Source organism: Chrysochloris asiatica, unplaced genomic scaffold (genome assembly GCF_000296735.1).
Source record: "Chrysochloris asiatica unplaced genomic scaffold, ChrAsi1.0 scaffold00069, whole genome shotgun sequence".
Taxonomy (NCBI): Eukaryota; Metazoa; Chordata; class Mammalia; order Afrosoricida; family Chrysochloridae; genus Chrysochloris; species Chrysochloris asiatica.
In genome coordinates, this window is record NW_006408587.1 from 15,257,257 (window position 1) to 15,265,788 (window position 8,532).

Consider the following 8,532-nt stretch of genomic DNA (forward strand, 5'->3'; position numbering starts at 1 on the left):
CTAACATAATAAAGCATCTTTACAAGGCAGGTACTTTTCAGATAATGAGACTCATAATATAACTTCCCCCAAGTTCTTGCCACTAGTAAACGGCAGAGTAAGAAATGAAGTCCTATGTTCTGCTGCACTGAAATGCCTCACCTAATCACTGGAAAGGAGCCCTAGTGGAATGGTGGACTCCAACACACCAGCCACTCTGCAAGAGAAAGCAGATGCGCCAGTCTTCTTCCGTAAAGACTTACAGCCTTAGAAGCCCTATGTACCAGTTCTACCCCGTCCTATAGACTTGTTATGGGTTGGAATCAACTGAATAGCAATGGGTTTGGGTTGGGTTGGGTTGGGTTGGTTTGGTTTGGTTTGGTTTGGTTGGGTTTGGGTTGGGTTGGGTTGGGTTGGTTTGGTTTGGTTTGGTTTGGAAGCATTGAGAAAAGGAGTCCTGATGGCACAAATGTTAAGTACTCATCTGCTAATGAAAGTTGGTTTGGAGGTTGGATCCCACCCCAGCTGCTCTGCAAGAGAAAGACCTGGTGAAATGCTTCTGTAAAGATTACAGGCAAAAACCCCTATGGGACAATTCTACTCTGTCACATAGGGATGCTATGAATCAGAATAAACTCAAATAATAGACCAAGGACACCCAAAACTAACAACAAACACTGGGAAACACCTAACCTCACCTGACTTGGAGTATTTCCCCACTGCCTTGAACTTCCTTCTACCATGTTCTATTCTTTAGATTTTACCTCTTTTGTAAACAGGTACCAACATGACTCAAGCTCAGGTTTAGAATGCACACATACACTTAGACACAGCAAACAACTAACCATATGCATACAACAAATCATAGATACCTTTTGGAGTCCACCCCTCCAACCAGGGCAGTTTCTCCTGGCTGATCCCAGCCCATCCCGACTTGCTCTCCTCATCATCAGTCCACAATTGTGATGTCCTAAACTTTTTATGTGACTCTATGGAATAATCACTGGGATGTTAACCAGAAGGTCAGTGGTTCAAACCCACCAAACACTTTTCAGAAACCCTATCACAGGCTCACTGTGAGTCAGAACCAACTCCATGGCACTTAACACTAACAATCTCCTCATAGTTGAGCCTACTTGTTCTAACAGATTCATGCTAGAAAAATGCAATTTACCTAAACATGAACCAAAAAAAAACAAGAGACAAATTCATTGTAAACAATTAAGGTCATTGTCATTGCTCTCTGAATTGACTCCATGGCAGTGGTTTTCTACACCTAATCAGTTTGATCTTGTTCTTAAGTGTCATCAAGTTGTTTCCTTATGCACAACAGAACACAAGCCTGCCCCATCCTGTGCCATCCTCACAGTCATCATTGTTGTCTAAGATCATTGCTGCTGCCATTGTACCAATCCATCTCGCTGAGGGTCTTCCTCTTTTTTGCTGATCCTCCACTTTACCAAGCATGATATCCTTCTGCAGGGACTGGTCCTTCCTGATAATATGTCCAAAGTATGAGAGATGAAATCAACCATCCTGGCTTTTAAGGAGCATTCTGGTTCTTCTTCTACCAACTCAGATTTGTTTGTTCTTCTAGCAGTACGTGGTACTTAGAACAATTTTCTCCAACACCATAACTCAAATACATCAATTATTCTATGGCCTTCCTTATTCATTGTCTAACTTTCATATGCTATTGAAAATGCCATGGTTTGGGTCGAGTGCACTTTAGTCCTCAAACTGACATCTTTGCTCTTGAACACGTTAATGAAGTTTTAGACCGCAGATTTGCCTAATACAATATGCTGTTTGATTTCTCCACTGGTGTTTCCATGAGTGTTAATAGTGGAACCAAACAAAATGAAGACTTAGACAACTTCAATATTTTATCTATTTATATGGATGTTTATTGATCCAGTGATGAGGATTTTTGTTTTCTTTACACTGAGGTGCAACCCATACTGAAGGCTGTGCTCTTTGATCTTCACCAGTAAATATTTTAAGCCCTCTTCACTTTCAGCAAGGAAGGTTGTATCGTCTGTATATCACAGGTTGTTAATGAGTCTTCCTCCAAACCTGATGTCACTTTCTTCTTCATATAAACCAACTTCTCAGATTATTTGCTCAGTCTCGACCTCCTTTGTAAATAGATGCAAACCTGACTCAAGCCCAGATTTAGAATGCACATGTACCCTTAGACACAGCAAACACACCATACTTATTCAATCTGTACAAATACCGTTGGTCATTTGTACAGACTGAATAAATAAGGTAAAAGATTACAACCCTGGTGTGCACCTTTCCTGATTTTAAGCCATTCAGTATCTCCTTGTTCTGTTCAAACAACTGCCTCTTGGACTATGTACAGGTTCCTCATGAGCACAATTAAGTGTTCCAGAATGATCATTCTCCGCCATGTTGTCCATAGCTTATCATGATCCATACAATTCAAAACCATTTTATAGTCAATAAAGCAAGATAGACATCTTTCTGGTATTCTCTGTTTTGAGCCAAGATCCAACATCAGCAATGATATCCCCTGTTCCATGTCCTCTTCTGAATACGGCTTGAACCTATGGAAGTTCTCTGTCAATGTATGGTTGCAGCAATTTTTGAATTATCTTTAGCAAAATTTTACTTGCATATTATATTAATGATATTGTCCAATGATTTCTGCATTCCATTGGGTCACCTCTCTTTGGAATGTGCACAAATACAGATCTCTTCCAACCAGATGGCCAGGTAGCTAGCTGTCTTCCAAATACTTGAAGTAGACAAATGAGTATCTCCAATACTTCATCAGTTTGTCAAAAGATTTCCATTTGTAGTCCATCAGTTCCTGAAAATTTATTCTTTACCAATGCCTTCAGTTCACCTTGGACTTCTTCAGGTCCATTGGCTCTTGATCATATGCTATCTCTTGAAATGGTTGGATATCCCCCATTTCTTTTTGGCACAGTGACTCTGTACCATCTTCATTTGATGCTTTCTGCATCATTCAATATTTTGCCCATAGAATCCTTCAACACTGCAAGTCAAGGCTTGAATTTTTTCTTCAGTTCCCTCAGCTTGAGAAATGCTGGATGTGTTCTTCCCTTTTGGTTTTCTAACTCCAGGTCTTTTCATATTGATTATAATAATGGAGTTTGTCTCAATGAGTTGCCCTTTGAAATTTTCTGTTTAGTTCTTTTACCTGCTCATTTCTTCCATTTGTTTTAGCATCTCTAGGGTGGAGAGCAAGTTTCAGAGTCTCTTATGACATCCATTTTGATCTTTTCCTTCTTTCTTTTCCTCTTAATGACCTTTGGCTTTCTTCCTGTATGATGTTCTTGATGTCATCCCACAACTCTTCTGCTTCTTGGTCCTTAGTGTCTAATGCATCATATCTGTTCTTGAGATGATCTCTAAATTCAGCTTGGATATGTTCAAAGTCAAATTTTGGCACTCACTGCCTTGTTTTCATTTTCTTTAGCTTTACCCTGAACATGCGTATGAGCAATTGATGGTCTGTTCCAGTCTGCTCCTTGTTCTGGCTGATGATATGGAGCTTTTCTGCCGTTTCTTTTCACAGATGTAGTCAATTTGATTTCTGAGTATTCCATCTGATGAAGTCAATGAGTATAGTCATCTTTTTTTTTTTTTTTTTTTTCAAAAAAGGCATTTGCAATGAATAGGTCATTGGTCTTGCAAAATTCTATCATGCAATCCCCATCATAATTTCTATCACCTAGGCTATTTTTTCCAATGGCTGATCCTTCCTCTTTGTTTCCAGCCTTTGCGTTCCAAACACCAGTAATTATCAACACATCTTGATCATGCTTAATCAATTTCACATTGAAAAAGTTCGTAGAATTATTCAATTTAATCATCACTGGCTTTAGTCCTTAGTGTGTAAATTTGAAAATTGTGGTATTAACTGGTCATCCCTGTAGGTGTATGGGTATCATCCTATCACAGACAACATTAAACTACAAGATTGATCTTGAAATGTTCTTTTGATGATGAATGCAATATCATTCCTCTTCAATTTGTCATTCCCGGCATAGTAAATTATGTGATTGTCAGATTCACAATGGCTAACACCAGTCCATTTCAGCTCACTTAATGCGTAGGATATTAATCTTTATATGTCCCACTTCATTTTTGACAACTTTCAATTTTCCTAGATTCACACTTCATTCATTTCATGTTCCTATTATTAATGGATGTTTACAGCTGTTTCTCTTCATTTTGAATTGTGTCCCATCAGCAAATGAAGGTCCTGAAAGCTTTATTTACTCCATTAGCATCATCATGTTCAATTCTACTATGAGGAGGCAGTTCTCCCCCAGACGTATTTTGAGTGCCTTCCAATCTGAAGGGCTCATCTTCCAACATTATATTTGATTATATTCTGGTGCTATTCATCACGTTTCAATATTCAGTACTCTGGTGCTATCTGAAAGGGTTCCACCGCTATTTGTAGGTCTTCAGTGGCCAAACATTCAGAAGTAGCCCGCCTCTCATTCTTCCTAATCTTAGTCTGAAACTCAGATGAAACCTGTCCACCCTGGGTGACCCAGTTTGCTTTAAAATATCAGTGGCATAGCTTACAAAATCACAGCAACACCCAGGTCACCACAGTACTACAATCAGAAATCAGTTGTTAAGTGCTGTCGTTGTTATGTGCCATGGAGTAGGTTCCGACTCATAGCGACCCTGTACAAGGTTTCCAAGGAGCAGCTGGTGAGCTTGAACCACCAGCCTTGCAGTTCAAACGGCTTTGCAGTCTGATGCATTAGCCCACAGCGCCACACCAGAACTCCTACACAGAAATCATTTGTTAATAAGCGCCGTCACGTCGGTTCCGACCCATAGCGACCCTGAACAGGGTTTCCGAGGCTGTAAATCTTTAAGGGAGCAGAAAGCCTCATCTTTCTCCCACGGAGCAGCTGCTAGTTTCCAACTGCTGACCTTGTGGTTCGCAGTCCGTAACCGCTACTCTCTACCAGAGCTCCAAAAAGTGTGGATTATAAACAATTACAAAACTAAACACTAGATGTCAGTCTTGAGCTGTAATAGGGCTGCTGGAAATGGAGGAGCCGCTATTTAGAATGAATTACCAAATGAAGAGTACTTGTGAACTAAGGCAGGGACTGCAATTCGCTTTTTGTAAGAACACACAGTTTTTTCAACGAGTGTAAATACATTAGATAGTGTCACTCCTCTGCCTAACACGTTCCAGTTGGTCTCCACCTCATTCAGAGGAAAACCCAGTCCTTAACAAATCCATGACTTTGAAACCAGAACTAGAGGGTTACCAGCTCTGAAAGGGATTCCATTTGAGGATCCCAAACAGAGTAGGAGAAAATGTGGAAAAAATACAAAAACAAAAAAGACTGGGCTTACTGGTCAGAAAGAGATTGAGGGAACCTGAGACTAAGTCTCTCAACCACCCTTCAAATCTGGAAAGGAACTCACCCATTTGGCCCAATTTTAAGCTGAGCAAGAGGTAGGTAAGATTTATAGAGAGGGACAACAATATTAGTAAAGTATGCTCAAAATTCAAAATCAAAAGGGCATCATTTACCTAAGGACAAAGTTGAGAAGAAATGGGAAAGTGGGTGGAATGGAGAGAGGAAGCCCAAGGAGGAAGCAGGATTGCTGTTGTTGAATGGAGGGGGCTGCAATCATTGTGATGAAAAAAAGTGTAGGATTTGCTGAATGTAAAGCTGATGATCTTGTCTGTAAACCTTTACTCAATTCATAATAAAAAGTAAAAAAAAAAAGCACTATGTGAATTTTCTACCCATAAATGGAATACTTTTTTTAAAATCAATTTTTGTTATTGTTCAAAATATGCATAGTAAAAACATACACCAATTCAAGTTAAGGAAAAAAAAACAAGTCCTATTCATGGACTACAGACGGCCCTCTTCTCACTCTTCTTACATCCTCACCCCACTTCAGCCATGATGTCTCCTGAATACACCTAAACCTCTCTTCAGAAATATGCACACCTGCTTGGCTGACTGTCACTAGTTTCAAGGCATCGTGGCCACCTTATCAGAAAGGCCTTTTCTAAACTAGCACCACGGTACCCATCGCACTCCACCTCTTTCTCCTGACATATTTTTCTTTATGACACTATCAGTACCTGATGTATAGCTTATCGTTACTTTCTGTCTGTGGGAGCGTGATGGCTTGTAGGATAAGCCCTGAACTGTGAACCACAAGCTTCCAGCCCACCAGATGCTTCTCAGGAGAAAGATGAGGCTTTCTGCTCTGGAAAAAGATAAAACAGACTTGGAAACCCTATACATGGTCACTATGAATCGACATCAACTGGACAGAACTTAACAAAGTTCCTCTCTGTAATGCTAGCTTTCTGAATGCAGGGACTTTGTCTTGCTCACAGTTTTATTCCCAGAGCCTAGAACGGAGCCAGGTTTATAAGAAATGCCTCCAAAAAAGTGCTTACGAAATGAGTAATTAATATAAATTCAAGGATATTCCGAGGAGATACAACAGTCCCAAGTTACCCACTTCTTTCTATTCAGTGACTAGTAAGTCCTGGTGAGGTACTGTGGGATAAGCACTGGACTGCTCCTCGGAAACCCTATGCATCAGGGTCTCTAGGAGTTGGAGCCAACTGGAGGGCACTTAACAACAATACAAAGGAGGGGAGAAAGATGAGGCTTTCTACTCCCACAAAGATTCACAGCCTTGGAAACCCTATACAGTTGGCTATGAGTCAGAACCAACTCCACAACACTTAAGAACAACAACACAATATAAAGGCAATGAACCCCGAGAGGGTATAAGAGATAATATCTTAGCAACAAGAAAAACAGTAAGTACTTGAAATTAAGTGAGTACATGAATAACAATGAAAGTTATTTTATTAAAAGGGCTATATGATTATGTAGTTCTGATGTGGAAGTGTAGGATAAGCACTGGACTGCCAATCACATGTCAGTGGTTCAAACCCACCAACTGCTCCTTGGAAACCCTATACAAGGTCGCTATGAGTCAGAATACACTCAACGGCACTTAACAATGAACAAGACCTTCATTTACTGCCTTGCCTGTAGATAGATTGTTCGCTTGATATTTGTAACTTCCCTGGAAGATAAAGTTTCTGCAGAATAGAAGGCTTTATCTGTGGATAAACTGATTCCATTCCTCTGCTTTTCAAACCCTTTTCTTTTGCTTTGTCCCCAGTGACAATGGGGACCACCCCAGTCACACTGCTCCAGATTCCTCAAATTGTGCTTTTAAAAGTGTTTCTGGCTTTGATCTCTAAATTGTAGTTGAGAGTGCTGATTTTTGTTTGGGTCTGGGAGACTTATGACTAAGTTTTATCATTCCCTGAGCAGTCTACCCAGTTCTACACCTCATATTCTTGGGGGAAATTTTTACTCATCTTTGTCCTCTCTACACAAGAATCCACCCTATTCAGTGGTAGGTCATCAAATCATGAAATAAATTACAGTCTCCTGTGAACCCTATCCAATTTTAACCTCTTGCCCGAACTCTCAGCCCTTACGGGTGCTATCACTGATGTTGTGGGTAAGTGTTGTGGAGTCTATTCTCACCCATAAGCGACCCTGTATAAGGTTTTTGAGGCTACACATTTTTGTGGGAGCAGAAAGCCTCACCTTTCTCCCGTGCAGTGGCTGGTGGTTCAAACTGCTGACCTTGTGGTTCCCAGTCCAGTGTCTATCCTACAGAACTGAGAGAAGGATTTTAATAGGTTTTTAGTTTTATATGTTTTAACCCTTTTTAATCATTGTTCCCAGTCATTACTGCCCTGACTTCTCCAGTGTGTCTGTGCTCCCAGGACACAATGCCCAACTAAGCTGAAGGATTTAGTTGTGTATTGTTGACTAGATGTCAAAAAGAAAGAGATAAGTTGGGAGGAAGAAAACACCTGAGGGGGAAAGCGGGAGTTACTCCCAGAGGGTGAAGGACTTTAAACTGGTGGAGTGCAGATTGCATGCCCAGATGATGGAACAGAGCTTTAAGCTCTAAGAAAGTAATGTGACTAAAACAAATGGGTGACTGTCCAAGAGGGTATAAAAACTTCAACCATGTTGCGAAGCTATGGTAGTCTTTCAGAGGATTCTCGCTGCCTTCCAGATCTGTCCATAAAATGTATGTTGATTCTCACCCCGTCTCTGTTACTGGCTGCAACAGCTGGGGATCGGATTTTGTCCAGTAACAAAGCAACTGCACTCCCAGATGCTGTCATAGTTGTTTAGTTCTGTCAAGTCGGTTCCAAATCATGGCAACCCTGTATAAGGTTTCTGAGGAGTGGCTGGTGAGTTTCAACCACCGACCTTGTGCTTCAAACTGACTTTAAGGTCAAGTGCTAATCCTTAAACAGTGCCACACCAGGACTCTATATGCTGTCATAGTGGGAGCAAAAAAAAGGATGATAGATACTTAGTTAACTCTGGAAGATGATTTTGTAAGGATGTGAGAGAACAGTTGGTAAATCTTAAATGATCTTACAACCACACCAGGATTCCCTACAATCACAAGTTTACCTAAAATGCTAGCGATTTCTTT